General features: G+C 37.5%; 3 long non-coding RNA genes across 3 annotated transcripts; 2 read left to right on the top strand and 1 right to left on the bottom strand.

The window, feature by feature from the left end:
* Positions 1-804: 804 nt before the first annotated feature.
* Positions 805-2,042, top strand: LOC145549162 (uncharacterized). Its single transcript, XR_014085137.1, has 3 exons — positions 805-1,174; positions 1,666-1,780; positions 1,938-2,042. It is a non-coding gene; the product is annotated as an uncharacterized LOC145549162 (long non-coding RNA).
* A 4,150-nt stretch (positions 2,043-6,192) lies between these two features.
* Positions 6,193-7,420, bottom strand: LOC145549145 (uncharacterized). Its single transcript, XR_014085115.1, has 2 exons — positions 7,068-7,420; positions 6,193-6,541 (listed from the first exon to the last, which is right to left on the bottom strand). It is a non-coding gene; the product is annotated as an uncharacterized LOC145549145 (long non-coding RNA).
* Positions 7,421-12,595: 5,175 nt separating this feature from the next.
* LOC103482074 (uncharacterized) lies at positions 12,596-17,887 on the top strand. Its single transcript, XR_536387.3, has 3 exons — positions 12,596-16,859; positions 16,932-17,005; positions 17,566-17,887. It is a non-coding gene; the product is annotated as an uncharacterized LOC103482074 (long non-coding RNA).
* Positions 17,888-18,505: the final 618 nt, after the last annotated feature.

The raw sequence follows: 18,505 nt of genomic DNA on the forward strand, positions 1-18,505 counted from the left end.
TGTTTCCATCTGCTAAGGACCTTCTTAATCTAATCTTCTTGATGCAAGATGTGGGACCTCTTACTGACATGTCATGAAATTTCTATTGATGGCTGGTATTCCACACAATGAGATTAGAATCAACAATATTGATTAGCTCAATGTCATGATAAATATTTTAACTTTTGGTTTATATTTCAAATTCTTACTTTATAAGTTACTAATATTAGTTTGAACAATATTTTATTGTTCAAACTAACAATAACAAGTAGTCCTTGTTTGATTTAATTATGACATCATACAATCCAAATGGGAAAGCGCCCAAAATGTCAGTGAGATAGTATTAATGTTCGATACAACAGATTTTCTTTCCGATCCAATACCGAGTAAAATTTAAGCTGGTATTGGCAATACAGATCCCATACTTTGTGCAAAGACAGTTAATTTGTTTCTTAATTAAATAAAAAATAAATGTAATCCATATCTTGGCTTCATAAAAAGAACACAATGTACTCTGATGCACTCATTTTAAACTCAGAAGTACATTGAGAACAATCTCGTTTACTATAAACTATTTTAATTCAGCTGAAATATACAAAACATGTGAAAATCGAGTTGCAAACTAAAAAAAAGAAAATTATTAAAGTAATAACCCTACTAAATACATCCTTGTTTAATTATTAAAACTACTATAAAATGACAGCTGAAATAGCTCCATGTCACTTTTTTTTATAATCTGTCAACATGTTCATTTCTGAGTGAGTGAGCGTCAGCAGCACGCTGCGCATTACATACTTACCAGGCGGAATAAAAAGTAGTTCCCATTAACAACGTTTCATTTAGGCAAGATCTCAATAATTTAGTTACTTTCTAATGTACTCTAGGTAATCTACATTATCTCAAATTAATGTTGAAAGTATTGATCCTTGGATCTGACAATAGATTTTAAAGAATTAAGTTCTGGTATCGGAAGAATCGATATTTCAGTATCAATCCGCACATCACTAACGGCAACGCCAGAGATCATTTAACTGCCCTGATTAACGGTTAATTCAGTTGTAACAGCCTAACTAAGCTTTTATCTACTGTACTTTTATAAGATTTTCTTTTGGCAAATTCTCTAATCTCGGTTGGACATGAATGAAGATGGAGGACTTTTTTACGTGTATAGACCCTACAGCTGCTGTACTCAGAGGTAAGTTTAAAGTCTGTCTTTCTTAGATAAGCTAACTGAAGCTAGTTAGCATGTCGTGAAATGCCAATTTTCATCCGCGGTTAAAGAGCCGCTCTTGTAAATATGAGCTTTGAACAGTTATTAACCACAATAGCTGTGGCTTAAAAATAATATCGACACGAGTTCTTGGTAGCTTCCGTTTTTAACATAGCTAAGGTGGCTTCTCATTCGTAGCTTCTGATTCAGGAAATGGTTAAAGGCCAATTCCGCCTAGTATTTCACTAACTGAGGGTGTTTGATGTGCTGTAATTTAAAAACTTAAATGCAATGAGTCTAAAAGCCCAGGTTAGATATTCCACACTGTTACCAGGATATTTTAAACACTATTTTTGATTGGTGAATTTAAGTCGTCCTTATTTGATTTAATTAAAATAACTTTCTTGCCATCTTGAATTCATGTAATATTGTAATTGAACACATAAACTAAAATAAGACTTGTTTAATTTTTCAAGTAAACCAAACTGTTGCCATGGTGAAGCCTATGCCAGACACATTGTCAATCACGTATTGCACCATCTACAAGAAACTTTGGGAATTGCAAGTGGCCGCGTCCTTCACATTCTTGAGGTAAGAAATTTATGATACTGATTCATCATTACACTGATTAGTCCCTAAAACTACTCTTAGATGCACTAAGAGTCAAGCAATTTGGTTTGCTTGACTCTTAGTGCATCTTATGAGTGCGGCAGATGTGTCAGATCGTCATTGTTCTGTCATTTTACAGGATTGTTTCAGAATCAGATGCCCATCCAGACTTTAAATTCTGACCAGTAGTCATGTTTTATTGTGTTTATGTGAAACTTAAACGTAATAAAGATGTTAAAAGTAATTGAACTTATGTCTTCATTTCAGCAAGCCAATAACATCTCTTGTTCCAGTATTCACAGGATCAATTTTTGGATTTTTGTCTTAGCATAAGACAAAAATCTTATGCTTATGCTATATATTTTAACCCTTTGCAACAATAAAAATAAACTAGTTTTAGGTATAACTCTGCAAAAAGTCCCCTTTCAAAAACAAGAGGGAAAAAGTACAAAAATAGAGTATAATTTTCTTAAAATAAGAAAAATTATCTGCCAACAGAACAAGAAAATTTATCTCGTCAAGATTTTCCAAACATCTTAAAATTAGTGTATTTGTTCTTAAAACAAGCCAATTTTACCAATACAAATAGAATATATGAGATTTATTTTCTTAATACATAGAACATTTTTCTTAAAATAAGAAAAATTTACGCTGATTTCAAGAAATTCATTTTCTTTACTCGAGATAATTTTTCTTAAAATAAGATAATAATATCTTATTCATATAAGTAAAATTGGCTTGTTTTAAGTACAAATACACTAATTTTAAGATATTTGTAGGTCTATCTTGGTTAGATATTTTTCCTTGTTTTAGAAAATCTTGACAAGATAAATTTTCTTGTTCTGTTGGCAGATAATTTTTCTTATTTTAAGAAAATTATACCCTATTTTTGTACTTTTTTTTCTTGTTTTTGAAAGGGGACTTTTTGCAGTGTATTGTTTCTGAACTGTACGTGCTTTGCTAGAGCAGCGGAAGGTTTTGAGTCTCGGCATTAGGTGACAAACTGAACACCACCAGGACGCTGTGACCAGCACGTCCTCCTCTGGCTCCTTATCAACACGTCCGTAACTTTATTAAAGAACAACAAAAAAAATCAACAAAACGTGTTCAAATTAATGACCCAACAACAATAATAATGTCAGTGATTATTGTTTCAACAAGATGCTGCGCAATTCTGTGCGTTTCGGTTCCATTACCAAAATAACTAGCAGAGCAGGAGTTTAAAATTAACTAAATAACCACCGCTGTGTTCAGGGGAGCGCTTATTAATAATAACAAAAATAAATATCAAGTCTGGGTAACGGCTCTTTGATACAATGTTTAACGGTTGGTTCTTTCCGGAATTCCCCGCCGCCTTCGCTGAAAATTATAGCAACAATTACTGAATAAACATCTAGCACTGCGCTTAAACCAGAATCTTTCCGTCTCTTAATGCTATGTCCAAATATTCAACTCAGAAAAAACTTCTCTTGATTGTTGTCTTTTTCCTCGCAAAGTGAGGTGAGACCGTTAGTGGCTAACGAATCTCAACCGCTAACGACTCTATGATCCCGGATTTCTGAGTTGATGGTCGATCTGTTTTCTTTTTTACTACTACTTAGTGATGTTGAATATTTATCCAGCAGCGGCAGTCAGACGATCTCTGATGAATTTTCTCTATCGATGAACAGAAGAATCGCTGCAAACACTGTAATATTCAGCTCATACAGCAGATCCGTCTTTCCTCTTCTCTTCTAGTTTTGTCTTTTTCCTTTCCGCTCCAAACTGCTTTTTCGTCAGACAGAGCTGACTGAAAACTCCCACTATGGCCACAAGAATTTGTGGCCACAAGAATTTCTATCTTTGTGCTGATCGGCGAATTGCACACATAAGTCCTTTTTTCTTGCCCGAGGAAGTCTGCTCTTTAGAAATTTTGGATACATCGTTCCCTTCTACCGGGGTCTCTCCTGGTGTAGACCCCATCACAGCAAGCCGCCTGGGTCAGCTTGCTGTGATGTGCTATCTGGCTAAGTTCTCTGCCATTCTAAAAATCAGCTCCCCCTGATGTCCATCTTGTTGTCCGTCAAGATGACGAACAACAAGACGGACACCAAGACGGACAAAACGTCTCTGGCGGATCCACAAAATCAACGCGGTGAGTTTTCCTTTTTCCTTCCCCTTTCTTCAATATGCCAGTTAATTTTTTAGAGCAGACGCCCTCAGCCGAGGACGTCTGCCCTTTATTGTCAGAACAGACGCCCTCAGCCGAGGACGTCTGCCCTTTATTGTCAGAACAGACGTCCTCAGCCGAGGACGTCTGTTCTGCCCCAGCCGGGGCAGCTTGCTGGACAGTTGGGGAAGGCTTGAAAAGGTACTGATCAAATTCGTCATACTCATTCTCGTCCTTGTAACTGCTTATGTCGAAAGTGATCCCAGGCAGTACCTTGTTAAAAAGCTTTCTCACTCCCGTTGTGATCAAATACCCTGCTCCAAATGTCAGGGGAAAAAACATTGTTGTAAATCCGATGTGTTGCATTATGAAAATGTCAAACACGGTGCTATTGCTAAAAGAGATACTTGGATATAACCTCCTGTTTTGAGACCCAAGCATTCATAACCTCAGATGTTCTTTGATCTATGTCATTGATGAGGTCATAGCTACAATGAGCTCACTGTAGTTCTGGGGGAATATCTTGCTTCTGATCATTGCTATGGAAACAGTCAAATCAGTTCTGCATGTCTCAAACTATTAACCCTTTGCAACTCCATCACTTAATCATTCGAGGCGCCATGACGGACTTCAGAAGGGTAAATTTCAGGAGGCTAGGGATTAAAACCACGGATTTTAATGGCTGAATATTAAGTTTAGATTGACAATGTTATGTTAAAATCATTAATTTAAGTAGGGTTTTTCATCATTCTATCGGGTTTAAAATTTTGAATTATACTTGACTAAAAATATCTTCAAAAAAAATTAAATGTAACTGACAAACATTTGCTGCTGCTGCTGTTGTAAATTGTGACAAGAAATTTTGCCTGCTTGGAAAAGAGCTACAAATAAATAATTTTAGTTTAATAACTTAACACGTTAGCATAAAAATAGAATAAAGGATGATCCCAAAGAAATGACGCTGCCGCTCCATACTTGATGGGTTGTAAACAACCCACTCGAACACATTTGTTCTGTACGGTGCGGAAATGTAAACAATAGACAGAACGTAATGTCTTCCAGCTTTTTTTTGTGTAACTGAGCTCGACACCAACAGCAGCACAGCGTCAGCAGCCCATATTGCTGATAGCCAGGAAGGAGATAAATGAGTCAATTTCTATGCTTTCCTGTAAACTGGTTATGAGTCTGTTGGTTTTTCACTTTTCTTGTATTTTAACTATTAAACCAACTGGCAAACAAATGTTTATATCTGTTTTTAGAAGAATAGTAGCTTCTCTTTTATGTCTCCATCAGACGGCATTATTATTAGTAATAATTAGATTGTTTTTTAATACGATTCAGGATTTAAAATGAACTGATGAAGATGGTCTATGTGTCCAGTCTGGACTGGGAGAGATGCGTGTGGTTCCCTTCTGGACCTGTTGCCCCATCAACCCGATGTGGAAGACTAGCTGGGCAAACGCCTTTCCATGCAATTCAGCTTGATTCGCATCTCCCTTCAGTGCTCTGTCTGAGATCTCTCCCATTGACCATGGTTTCTCCAGTAGAATTTCAACCGGGCCAATCGGCAAACAGAAGGAGAAGTTGTGAACAATGATATTGATTTTCTGGCTTCCTTTAGGGTTATAACCTACTTGTAGCTTCGTTCACTAACCCTGCAGTAAACAAAATCTTTCAGTCTGTGTTGGCCACTTCTCCAAGCATTGAGAAATTAAAGTTGAACCAAGAAGAATGTTTTAAGACATTTTATTGCTGGTAAAGATGCCATTTGACTTGGCATTTCTATTTTAGGATGGTTTGTATTTTCCGGTAAGCTTCATTGCGTAGATTCCTTCATGATCGAGATGGCACATTTTATATGTCACGGCCAAACGGCAGCAATTATGTATCGTAATCTAATTCTTTGAAACTTGAAGTTCACACCTCCATTAGGCAATCATTTCTCAATAGGCGAGGGTCTAGATTCTGTGTATGAAGCATAGCGTAACTCAAGGAGCTGGTTTTTTCCAGGCTAGTGGGACACAACAGATAGAAATTGATCTTAAGTATGTGTGCATCGCGTCTTTGTCAGTGACCCTTGTGTAACCCACAAGAAGGGTTACTTTAAATACCTTTAATAGTAGATGGCAAGTTAAGTTAATTTACCTTACTAAAACCAACACTACAAAAGTATAAGGAAGTTGGGCCTGACCAGGAGATTCTAAATTCGGGGGAGCCTAGTGTGAACAGAGGAGAGCACACAATGTATATAAAAAAGTAGAATTTAATTTTAAAAAGTAGAATTTAATATAATCAACATTTGTGGATCCACATTGTACAAATAAACAAAAATTACACGCTTTAAAAAAAATTAAATACAAAAATAACCCAGTCTTTTTGATGTCTGTCAAATGTTCTTTCAAAGTTTGTTTGGTCTTTCCAATGTGTCTGTGAAATATTTTTTTGTTGTTTCACGGCTGGTGACCAGTCGGGTCACCGTCTACCAGTTCACTCGGTCCTCTGGGCTGGGGCTCACCATCCAAGTTCTTGTAAGGGTGATCTTGATGTCTCTGGCACAATGTTTCAAAAGTGCACCATAAGAAAAAAAACCTGACCTGGAAGAAGGTCAAAGTAAAGCATCTTAAAATTCAGGATGCTAATATCAACAAAGCAATTCAATAATTCAAATTTCAATCTAAAAGTGCCAAAGTAAATTTATAACACTAAATCTAACATTCAAAATGTGGATTAGAAACCCGCATTAGCTCTGTCCTATAAGAGCACATTACAGCACCATGACATTAATGTAGAAATATTAAAACGTACTAATGGAAAAAGAAGTAAATTTACATAAGACAAATACAACATACACAATAATAATGATATAAAGTTTACAATACAATTACATTTTTTATTAAATTTGAACAGTTATTAGGTATTTTAGCCAAATTTTAGCGAATTTACTGGCCAACGGCTGAGCGCGTGCGATTACTAACCGATGCTTCAATGCTACACAACTACCAGGTATTTTTTCCGGACGTCAGCTTTTAGAACAGAAGCTTTTGGAGATCTAATTTTAAAAAACCCAGATTCACTATTTTGAATTATGAATTCTGCGATACTAATTTAACATTGTCCTACCAATTTCCAGGATTCTTCAAAGCATAATCTTCTAGGCAATTTACGGGACAACCGTCAGCTCTCAAGGGAGTTAGACACAATCTGAGCTAAATCTCAGCGCTGCAGTTAAAGGGGCGGGACAATCAACCTGATTGGCTGATGTCAAATCAGACTGTGCCAGTTATTGGTTGTTTAAAATGTCACTAAAAGCAATCATTAAAGGTATATTTCACAGGTTTAAAAGATTTTTTAGCACTTTTTAATCAATATTTATGAACATATTTACAAACATATTCTTTTTTTTTAAACTTAAATACTTTTTAATCTCGTTGTGGAATGAGATATTAAATCAATATCTATTCATTTTACTTGTGTTTTTAACACTGGGTTACACTTGGGACACTGAACAACAAAAACCTCCAGCAACCGCGGTAACTGTGGCCATCAGACAGCAGAAATAGATGCCAGAGAACACTGTTCTGGTTTGCTTTGAGTTTTAGCTGAAATTGTGATTTGTGGGTATTTCTAACCGTTTCAGAAAAACAGTTGTTCTGATTCTGGTGCAACGAAGAAAAAAAGACAAGCAGCACAACGCTTACTTCAAGATATTTATTGTTGCATCACTGTCGTCTTAGTCCTTGTTTACATAAAATTAAGAGAGAGATCATCTCAACGCAGAAAGGGGTACAGTATACAACACGTCAAACATAGGTCCCGTGCAAAAACAAGCTAACAGAAGTTTTACTAACTGCATGACTAAGAGCATTAAAAAATGTTCACATTTATATTTATATATACTCATGTATTTGGTCTCATTAATCACAACGTCATGGAAAACACCAGTTATTTTCTAAAACTTGAATTATGTGGCTCAACACCAGTTTTTGATGAAAAAAAAAACTGTCAAACAATCAGCGTTTTGGAGATTTTGCATTTCAGTTGATTATTTTGGTCCAATAACGAGCTCTTGAGATGTTTTTAGTATATTAACTGTTCCTGTCATTTACTCATATTTCCTCTCTAACCACACCATAGAAACCTAATTTGAACTTTTCCAAGTGAGGATTCATATCTACCGTAGCAAAACCAAACATCCCTTTTATCTGGTACTTAACACTTCCCTAGAGCCTCCAGCTACATCTTTCACCTCCATCCCTCTTTTTTTACTGCATTTTAACCCCCTCCTACCTTACTCTCTCCCACACAACAACTCGTGACGTTTCAAGCAGATTTTCATTCCTTAAGACTACAAGGCCTTCTTCCTCTGCATCCTGCCTAGATACGATGCTTTAACATCATTGAAAAGGATTCCCTTTGTCAGTAAAGTTTGCAAAAAAACTGCATTTTTTTGTTTCTGACAGTTCTTGGTTAGTTCAATTGCAAACTGCTGAAAAAAAAGGACAGAAGTATTTCAAGGAACAGGATGACAAACTAGAGGAATTAAAGGGAAAAGGGAATAAATCAAGTTTAAAGAGAGTTGATTTGAGTAAAAGGTGTGAGTGTGTGTGTGTACATGGTTGTTTGTCCTGTGTGTCTCTGTGTTGCCCTGTGACAGACTGGGGACCTGTCCAGGGTGACCCCGCCTCTCGCCCGGAACGTTAGCTGGAGATGGGCACCAGCACCTCTCCCGACCCCACTACGGGAAAAGGGTGTAAAGAAAATGGATGAAAATGGATGGAAGCTAAGGGTTAAAAACGCATGCACATTCAATGACATGCTAAAATGACAGTGCCACCTAGTGGCCTGGAAGGACAACTACAGCTGACTCAAGGTGTCTGGGCAGAGACTTTTAAATGTAGACTTTTTTTTTCCCAATCAGCTTTGGAAAATACTGGCAGTTTCTAGGCAATGGTCTCATGTAAATGTAGCCTAAGTGACCGACATGCAAATCATTACATGTGGTGTAATCCTAACATTAAACATCACACTGAAAAATCCCTCCAGTTACTCTACTCTGCAGTCAAACGTCATGACAACACTGAGGTGAGCAAACGGGATTCATAAACTTCATTAAAATATATTGATAAATATATTGATAAAATAAAAGTTTGTGGTTGTAACATGACAAAATGTTTGAAAGTTCCAGGGTTGTTATAGCTAACTAAAACTAACGAAATAACAACAATTTTATTAATTTATGGAGAAAATTTGTGACTAAATAGAACTATGTCATGTGTTTATAAAACTAACTAAAACCTACTAAAATTATAGATATAATATCCTTCATTTTCATGTTTCTGAATATATTTATAAGTCTTCAAATCTGATTTCCCCCCTCACAAGCAGTTTACGTTAGCAAATAACAGCACTCCAATTAACCAAAATATAAAAAAACTGAAACTATTCCTATAACTAATAAAACCTAAACAATATTTGTCTAATAATAACTAATACAAACTAGAAAACACACTCTAAAACTAACTGAATTAGCCAAAAAAAAAAAAAAGTCACAATGAAATGATAATGACAAACCGCAAACTATTATAACCCTAGAACAGTGTTTCCCAACCCTGGTCCTCAAGGCTCACTGCCTTGCATGTTTTAGTTATTTCCTTCCTTCAGCCCAGCTGATTTCAATCGATGACTGACCAACAGGCGTTTGTTGAACTGCAATCAGCTGAATCAGGCACATTAAAGCAGGGAAACCTCTAAAATATGTAGGACAGTGTGCCTTGAGGACCAGGGTTGGGAAACACTGCCCTAGAAAGTTCAATTGCTAAGATGGCTTTTGCAGAGCATTGGAACGAAGCCTTTTCAGGGATCTAGTTTCTGATCTTGACAGACTTATCAGAGATGCATCAAGGAATCCTGAAGGACGCGCAAATAGTTTAATAAACACCTCCGGCAGTGGCTACGGTGGTGATCTGTGCCTGCCAGTCAATCGTTGCCACAGGCTGCAGCTTCAGCAGTGGTATATATTTGACCGGCTGAGATAATAATCTCCTGTGTTTACTTGTGAACACAACGCTACGGCTGAATCACTGCTGGGTACATGATATTCTCCATCATGGGTGCGACTGCCTGCCTGGAACTGAAAATTAAGAAAAGCCCGTGGTGAAAGGCGGCCCTAAAGGGTGAAGAGTGTGATAAATGGAAATTCAGCGGTGACTTTGAAGCTGTCCCAAATCATTTTATTAACACATGAGCACATGGACTGAAACCCAAGAGATGAAACCAAACTTTATCTACTCCTATGTTGGAGGTGCGACTCCCATTTTGGAAAGTGGGGGCTGGGGGAAGTGACACCTTTAACTTGGAAAATCTGATTTTGCTTTGAATTCAGAACCGTGTTAACAAGCTTTGAAATATAAAAAAATGCATTTAAATAGCACCTTATAGGCTTATCCATCCAAATAATTCATAAAACGCAGAGCCTTCATTTGCATGCTGCTGCAATCCCCCGTATAGCGTCCTGTGTAAGTCATAATAGAAGGCAGATGGACACGGTGCTTCTGCTTCTCACCTCCCACAACTCAGCTGGATGCTCAGAAACATTCCCACCATATGGTAGAAACCAGAAATGTAATATCAAACATTTATTGTTTTGTAAGTTATTCAGAAAACCATTATGGTTTGGAGGACGACACTGTAGAGCATGGCATCTTAAACAGTACAGAGAGGCAATTTGATCACAGCTGAAGAGTTGAACTACTGGTGGCATTGCAGATTTCCAAATATTTTGGGATGCCCACCACAGAAAGCACTCACAAGAAAGAAAGCCACAATCAGAAACACAGAGTAATGGAGATCCTGAAAAAACAGCTGATCAAGCTGGAAGGAGGGAGACCGTAAAGCCTCCACCAAGATGAAAGCAAAGATCCTGGAATACATCCAGCACAGAGATGTCCAACTCCAATCCTCAAGGTCTGGTGTCTTGATGATGATTGGCTTGTTTTGGATGTGCTTCACCAGAGCTGATATAGATGATTGAATAACCTCCAAACCATCAAGCTCTGCAAGAACACACTAAGGAATCATTCATTTGAGTCAGGCATGCTGAACCAGAGAAACATCTAAAAGAGGCGTCCAATTTTTTAATTCACTTTGCACAGCTTTTTATAGCTTTTGTGTCCATGTGAGCGATCTGCATACAGGTGTGTGTATACAGGCTGCACATGTATACATACACACGCCACGCACTTCATCTTCGTTCGTTCCAAAGCAACCCACCAGGCAGCCAATGAAAGAAAGGCTGTTGTCTGACGTGCATCACAACATTTGGTTTACTGAAAAATTATGAAAACTGAATATTTGAGCTAGAGCTGTTGCCTTGCAGCAAGAAGGTTCTGGGTTTGATTCCCGGCCCCGGTCTTTCTGCATGTTCTCCCTGTGCATGCATGGGTTTTCTCCGGGTACTCCGGTTTCCTCCCACAGTCCAAAAACATGACTGTCAGGTTAATTGGCCTCTCCAAATTGCCCCTAGGTGTGAGTGTGTGTGCATGGTTGTGTGTCTCTGTGTTGCCCTGTGACAGACTGGCGACCTGTCCAGGGTGACCCCGTCTCAGATAGGCACCAGCACCTCCCGACACCACTCAGGGACAAGGGTGTATAGAAAATGGATGGATGGATGGATGGATGGATGGATGGATGGAATATTTGAGCTGCCTGGTGCCCAGACAGATCATGGAAAGTGAACATGTCCAGGTAAATGTCACCCTGGATTATGCTAATAGCATTTAACAAACATCAACAACTCACTGGCGGGAGTGAGAGCTCTGAGCAACACAAATAATCATCTAGCCGACACACAATGCTAAATAGTAAAACATAATTTACCGAAGCCTCGAGGAAGATAATTTGCCTCAAATTTTAATAATTGAGGAACTCAAATCATGAATATTTACAGCCCTAAAGCAAACTAAAGCTCCCAATATTGTTTTCTAACTTAACTTAAATCCCAGGTGTCTGCTGCGGTCTTCATAAAGTTGTTTTCTCCACCAAACCTCAGAAAACATTTCAGTTAACTGAAATAAATGAAAACAGTAATTAATAGACAAAAACTATAACTATGTTGCGGGTTTAGAAAACTAAAACATACTAAACTGATAGATTTTGCAAAGATTAAATTTTTCCATTTATGAATCTATTGACTGATGTGAAATTGATTTTGACTGGCGGCGACGCTACGAAATAAAGCTAAACCAACATATGAAAAACCCAAACTATCCCAAGCCTGGGCTGTACTTGCTGTTATTTCAGAGTAAAAGATTCAGAGGGACGGAGCAGAAATTCACTGAATTTCACAATGACACTTTTACGCTAAATATGACTTTGCATTTATGACAAAACTGCAGCACTAACAACACTACTACGCATTGTTCTGCTTTCCTTTTCAAACGTCTGAACGAGTGGCAGGGATTAGCAGTTTCAGACGGAGGAGGGAGTTCTCCATGCCCCACTTTCTGCTGCATAACCTTAAACGGCTTGCAACTTGATCCACTGGTGCCGTTTCTTTGTTCTTCAGGCATCAGCCAAAGATTCACAGAGATGTCTCCCGTTAAATGAAAAAAAGCCTCAGCATGTCGCCCGTAGGTTCTGAGGCAGTCACGGGTTTTGGTCGACCCGACTGTTTGTTGTTTCTGTTTATATGGAGATCTGTCACGATCCTAAGGCAGACCTGACTGGTGCCTTCCCAGTCAGTTGTTCTTTCCGTTTTGTGTGTCTGTGTGGAAACTGTCTTAAAATTAAAAGCGTACGGCGAAGTCCGTGAGATATCCATCTCTCTGGGGTCAGGTTGGCCTGAGACTGACGAAATCTAAAAATATGAAAGTCTATTAAGCTTAATCAGTGCAGTCGTGGATGTGAACCGCAGAGAAAATTGCAGTACTTGAACTCCGCACTTGAATTATACATTCAAAAGGAATGAAATAAAAAATACAATGGAAGGCAGATGACACAATGGGGACTTCTGAGTCATAAAACTGTCTGCCAAGTTAATGAATCTATAAATGAACATGTTACTCTCATTCCTCTGTTGGTAGTTCACAATTTTCAGTATCTGGAAGGTATTTTTTCTTCTAAACAAGCACACAGTTGAAATATGAAAAAATAAAATCATGTGGGGGAAAAAAACCAGTCAGATGGAAATTAACCCTTAAAGCCCAAATTTTCAAATCTGGACCTGAATATTTTTACTTTTTTCAATTGTATGCAGTTCTTCAATTGTCCTGTGAGTAAATATGTTAGCCCATTTATCCATAACAACTGGAACCTTTACCATCTTGTAGGTTATTTGCGCAATTTCCCGTCTATTAAAAGCATGCCCCTCAGATTAATTTCACTCGCTGCTACAGTGTGGGCGAAATTACCGTAATAACCCGATATTGGCTGGAAAGCGCAGCGTCTCCACTTCCAGAAATGGTTGGAATTTTTCAGACAGCGTCGCGGAATTACTGTCCTGTAAATTTGGCTACGTCATCGCTTATACATTCGGCACCCTTCTCACTTATTTAACATTCGTCCAGCGATTCCTCTGAAGTGCAGAGAAGTCAAATGTTGAGAGAGAAACAAAAGATGAACACACGGAGGACGTGACTCATCTGAGGGAAGCGGCGCGGCGACTCATGGCTCACGGGGCAGAGAGCAGCTGTCGGGGGGGCAGCACTCGAGTCCGCCGGCAGGCTCCGTGTAATTAAAGCTCGGCTCACACGCCTGCAGCCTGCACAAGACAGAGATGCATGCTACACATTACTTGTAAATTATATATCAGTGCCGTAGAGCCCCTACAATCCCTCACAAATTAGATTTGTGATGAAATGTTTTGTTTTTGGATGGAATTCATCCTGCCGCCAATACAAAGGCTTTCTATATGTCTTCCGGTCTGTTTGGCTTCACTTTGAGAGTAAATATCAATGGGGTGATGGATGCCGTGGAGAGCCAGAGAATAATTAAGATGCATTTTTCAGATTGTTTGGAAGTTGGAAGAGGAAGTGGTGCGTAGAAGACCCCCCGAGATGCTCCACTGCCAGACACCTGACAGAAGTTACTGAATATTTTCAATGTCTTCCTTTGACATTTCTTCATGTTTTGGCAGCTCTCTGTATGAAAAATGGGGAAAGTTTCTTCCCAACTCCACCCGAAGCAGCAGAAAGTGAGACCGAGAGAGTCATACAGGGACAGAAACTTTTGGTTTCTGTCAAAAGAAAAAAAAAACATAGTTACACACTCCACAGATGATGGATGTGAAGTTTTAGACTCTTCGGTGCCACAAAGGTGTGAAATACATAATAGTCATCACCCAAAAACCGTAGCAACCGATGGAGAGTTCAGTTAGACATCTAGGTGACATGGAACAGCAACGGAGAATTGATTCTCCAAGTTTCTTCCTACCTTGTAATAACAATTGTTTGTTGCGAATCTGCAAATATGCTGAGAGTGACATGATCAGAACAAGAAATTAGCTAAACAAAGCTAGTACCAATTGTCTGTTTTTTGGCAGCGGTTTTGAGGAATGGGATGCTTTCTGAAGAGCGAGACGTCATGCTCACGGTGCACACCTTGACATTTAGGGCTAGTTTAATAGTGTTAAGTTAAAGGTAGTTTAGTTTTATTTGCGTCTTGTTGCCATAGCTAATTTTATATTTGTTTGTTCCTTTGTGATGTTGTGCCTCCCTCGTGTGGCACATTTAGGTTACTGCACTCGTGTTAAATTCCATTCATAGTTCTTTGTTTGTTTGCAGGTCAGTTTTGTTTGTGTTCAAACTCAGTTGAGTTTGGTCCAAATCTGTTATTTGACATTTGACTTATTTTTTTTTTTATTGAAAAACTTTTATTGAAACTTGGTGCTTTGCTCCAACTATTTTTGGAGTTATTTTTTCTCATTTTTGAACACCTTAAGTCTGGTGCCCTGAGTGTTGGCTCATATAAAAGTATAATAAAAGGCGATAATGAAAATAGTAGACCAGATGGATAAAATCATCTAGAAAGTAATTTTTATCCATTATAAAAGACTTTTAATGAACAAGTAGCCCTCTTTCTATTTTGCATGAGTTTTTGCAGTCTAACTAAATCTGAGAAAACTCCTTTCAGACTCATAGTTCTTTGGTTACACATCCATGGGCCATTTGGGTTGAAGCCATTTAATTAGCACGAGTTTCAAGGCAAAAAAAAAAAAAAAAAATATATATATATATATATATATATATCACATAGACGGTGATATAACATTGTTAGTCTGTTTTGATCCTCAGCTTCATTTTGTCTTGTTCCAACATTCTCTGCTCCCCAGAGTCAGATTCAGCCTCTTTTCTGGTGGTGTTGTCTTTTTTTTTCTTTTCCCCCTGTCTGTCGCCTGTTTTCGATTTGTCCTTCCCTGATGGTTTTTTTTTTTCTCCACACTAATTCCATTAAATTCCAACTTCATCCTCTGTCCTATCAATTTCTCCTTCTGTTATCCACTCTGGCTCACTCCACAACACATTTCTGACTGCTGCAGACCTTTTCTTTTTCCACTGTCACGCCTTTTAGACCTTTAAAAACCAAGAGTCTCAGATTAACTCATGCTTTTGCCCTTTAGCTTTTGGTTGAGACTTTATCGTGTGGTTATTCCTTTGTAGGTTTTACTGCCAAGCAGTAATTGTATTTGGATACAACACTTTATTCAGACGATGATTTTCTTTTTAAATGGTTTTAAATCGTTTCTTACTTATTTCTTGTGTTCTTTTCTCTGTAAATTTTGAATCTTTTCTCCTTCTCATTCATTAATTAATTCATCAATAGTGCAAAATATGTGAGCTTTTTTTTTTTTTCAAAATTAAGCAAATACGTTTTTGTAATTCCAAATTTCACAAAAGTCAATAAAAACTCGGCTAGTGTTACAGAAAGCGTTGGGTCAAATAAAATTGTCAGATTTTGCTAAATCCTGTAGGATGTTGCAAAAATGCTTCAATCCGAAATGAAAGACCCTTTTTCAGGAGGCCTGTATCAAAGTACTAGTGTCTTTTACAATGTCTTCCATACAAATAGCAACTGCAACATGAAGTTCCTTAAAAGGTTTCTTTTTAGAAAAGCGGCTGATGGTTGTCTGTGAGGAAACTGGTGGGAAAATCATTCATTCATCTCAATCCCTAGAGAAAACCATAGCTATGGTTTTCCCTAGGTTTCCCCAGGTTACTTTAAAGAACATTTTCCACAGGTATTCTACACGTTGCAGCCAAAAGGAAACGCTCCGTCTGTCTTTGTTTGCTTCAATGCACTTCCTCTCCCTGGCGTTGTCAAGCCGGTCTGTTGTGATTACGATGTGGGAGTTTAGTGAGCAGCAGCAGCCTCAGTCACCGTCTCCTTTCAGATTCCACCTGCTTCCCTGCATGCTATATTTACCTGACGTTGCTGTTCATGAGATGTGACAGCCTGCCTAGCAACTGTACACTTGTGTGGTGCCACTGTCAAGGAAATTCAGGCTCATTTTTCAAACAGTAGTGGTAAGCAAATGTAACCCAGTGTTAAAAACAAAAGTAAAAAATGATTAGATGTTAATTTAATATCTTATTCTACAACGAGATTAAAAAATAATAAAGTTAAAAAAAAGAATACGTTTGTAAATATGTTCATGAATATAGGATAAAAAGTGCTAAAAATCTTTAAAACCTGTGAAATATCCCTTTTATGATTGCTTTTAGTGACGGATTAAGCAACCAATAACTGGCACAGTCTGATTTCACATCAGCCAATCAGGTTGATTGTCCCGCCCCTTTAATTGCGGCGCTGAGATTTAGCTCAGATTGCGTCTAACATCCTTGAGAGCACAGAGCTGACGGTTGTTCCGTAAATTGCCTGTAAGATTGTGTTAAATTCTATGAAGAATCTTGGAAATTGGTAAGACAATGTTAAAATAGTATCGCAGAATTTATAATTCAAAATAGTGAATCTGTTTTTTTTTTAAATTAGATCTCAGAAAGCTTCTGTCCTGACTGCTGACGCTCGAAAAAATTCCCCTGTAGTTGTATAGCATTGAAGCATCGGTGAGTAATCGCACGCGCTCAGCCCAACGGCTGGGAATTTACTGGGCCAACGCCCAGTAAATTCGCTAAAAATGGGCTAAAATACCTAATAACTGATTGATCAAATTTAATAAAAAATAAAATTGTATTGTAAATTTTATATCATCATTATTGTGTATGTTGTATTTTTTTTAAATGTAATTTTACTTATTTTTCAATTAGCACATGTTTTAATATTTCAACATTGTTAATGTCATGGTGCTGTAATGTGCTTTTATTACTTAGGAACTTTCTGTTCTCTGTAGGTCAGAGCTAATATAATGCGGGTTTCTAATCCACATTCTGAATGTTAGATTTAGTGTTATAGATGTACTTTGGCACTTTTAGATTGAAATGTATATATATTTTTTTTTACCACCTATGAACTAATTTCTGTAGTTTACTGATGTATTGGTAATACTTAACTGTGATAACTAGAATAATATTGTACTACATGGAAAAACTTGAAAATTGATAAAACAGCTATTTGAATTGTTGCTGCATCCTGAATTTTAAGATGTTTTACTTTGACCTTGTTCCAGGTCAGGTTTTTTTTCTTTATGGAGTACTTTTGAAGCATTGTGCCCAGAGACATCAAGATCACACTCACAAGGACTTGGATGGCGAGCCCCAGCCCAGAGGACCGAGTGAACCAGTAGATGGTGACCTACCAGCCGTGAAATATTGAAAAAAAAAAAATTTACGAACACATTGCAAAGACTAAACAAACTTTGAAAGAACATTTGACAGAGACATCAAAAAGACTGGGTTATTTCTTTTATTTTAATTTTTTTTAAAAAGCGCACAGTTTTTGTTTATTTGTACAATGTGGATCCACAAATGTTCTTTATATTAAATTCTATTTTTTTTATATATATATATATATATACATTGTGTGCTCTCTTCTGTTGTTTGGACCTAGGCTCCCACAAATTTAGAATCTCCTGATCAGGCCCAACTTCCTGTATCCTGTAGGCTTCCTGTATTCCTGTAAAGTAAATTAACTTGCCATCTACTACTAAGGGTATTTTAAGTAACTTGTCTCGTGGGTTACACAAAGTTAGACTTTTTGCTGTTTTTTGTGTATAGAAGAAAAGAAAGCCATTATTACGAGATTATTTTTAAGCTAGTGGCTTGGAAAAACATTGGCATCCTTACAGTTTTCGTCACGAACCAACTTGTAATTAGCCAAATTTTGAGAAAGCTACGTCCAGGTCTGAATATGTTTGCAAAGAACTAAAGTTTTATAAAGTACAATGAAAACCTTTTCTTGTAGTACTACTTAGCAGCTGTGCTACTCATCCAGCACAGCGGCGTCAGAGCAGCTTTCTAACTAAACATTCTTGTTGGTGGGGGAAAAAACTCTCCATAGCTATAAACTGTCAGAAACAACAAAAAAGAGATTATTCAAAAATAAGCAATTATAATTAAACTACTTTCTTTTAAAAACATAATTAAAAGATCTTGATTCATTTTTACAGC

Source organism: Poecilia reticulata, chromosome 19 (genome assembly GCF_904066995.2).
Source record: "Poecilia reticulata chromosome 19, P_reticulata-male-v2, whole genome shotgun sequence".
Taxonomy (NCBI): Eukaryota; Metazoa; Chordata; class Actinopteri; order Cyprinodontiformes; family Poeciliidae; genus Poecilia; species Poecilia reticulata.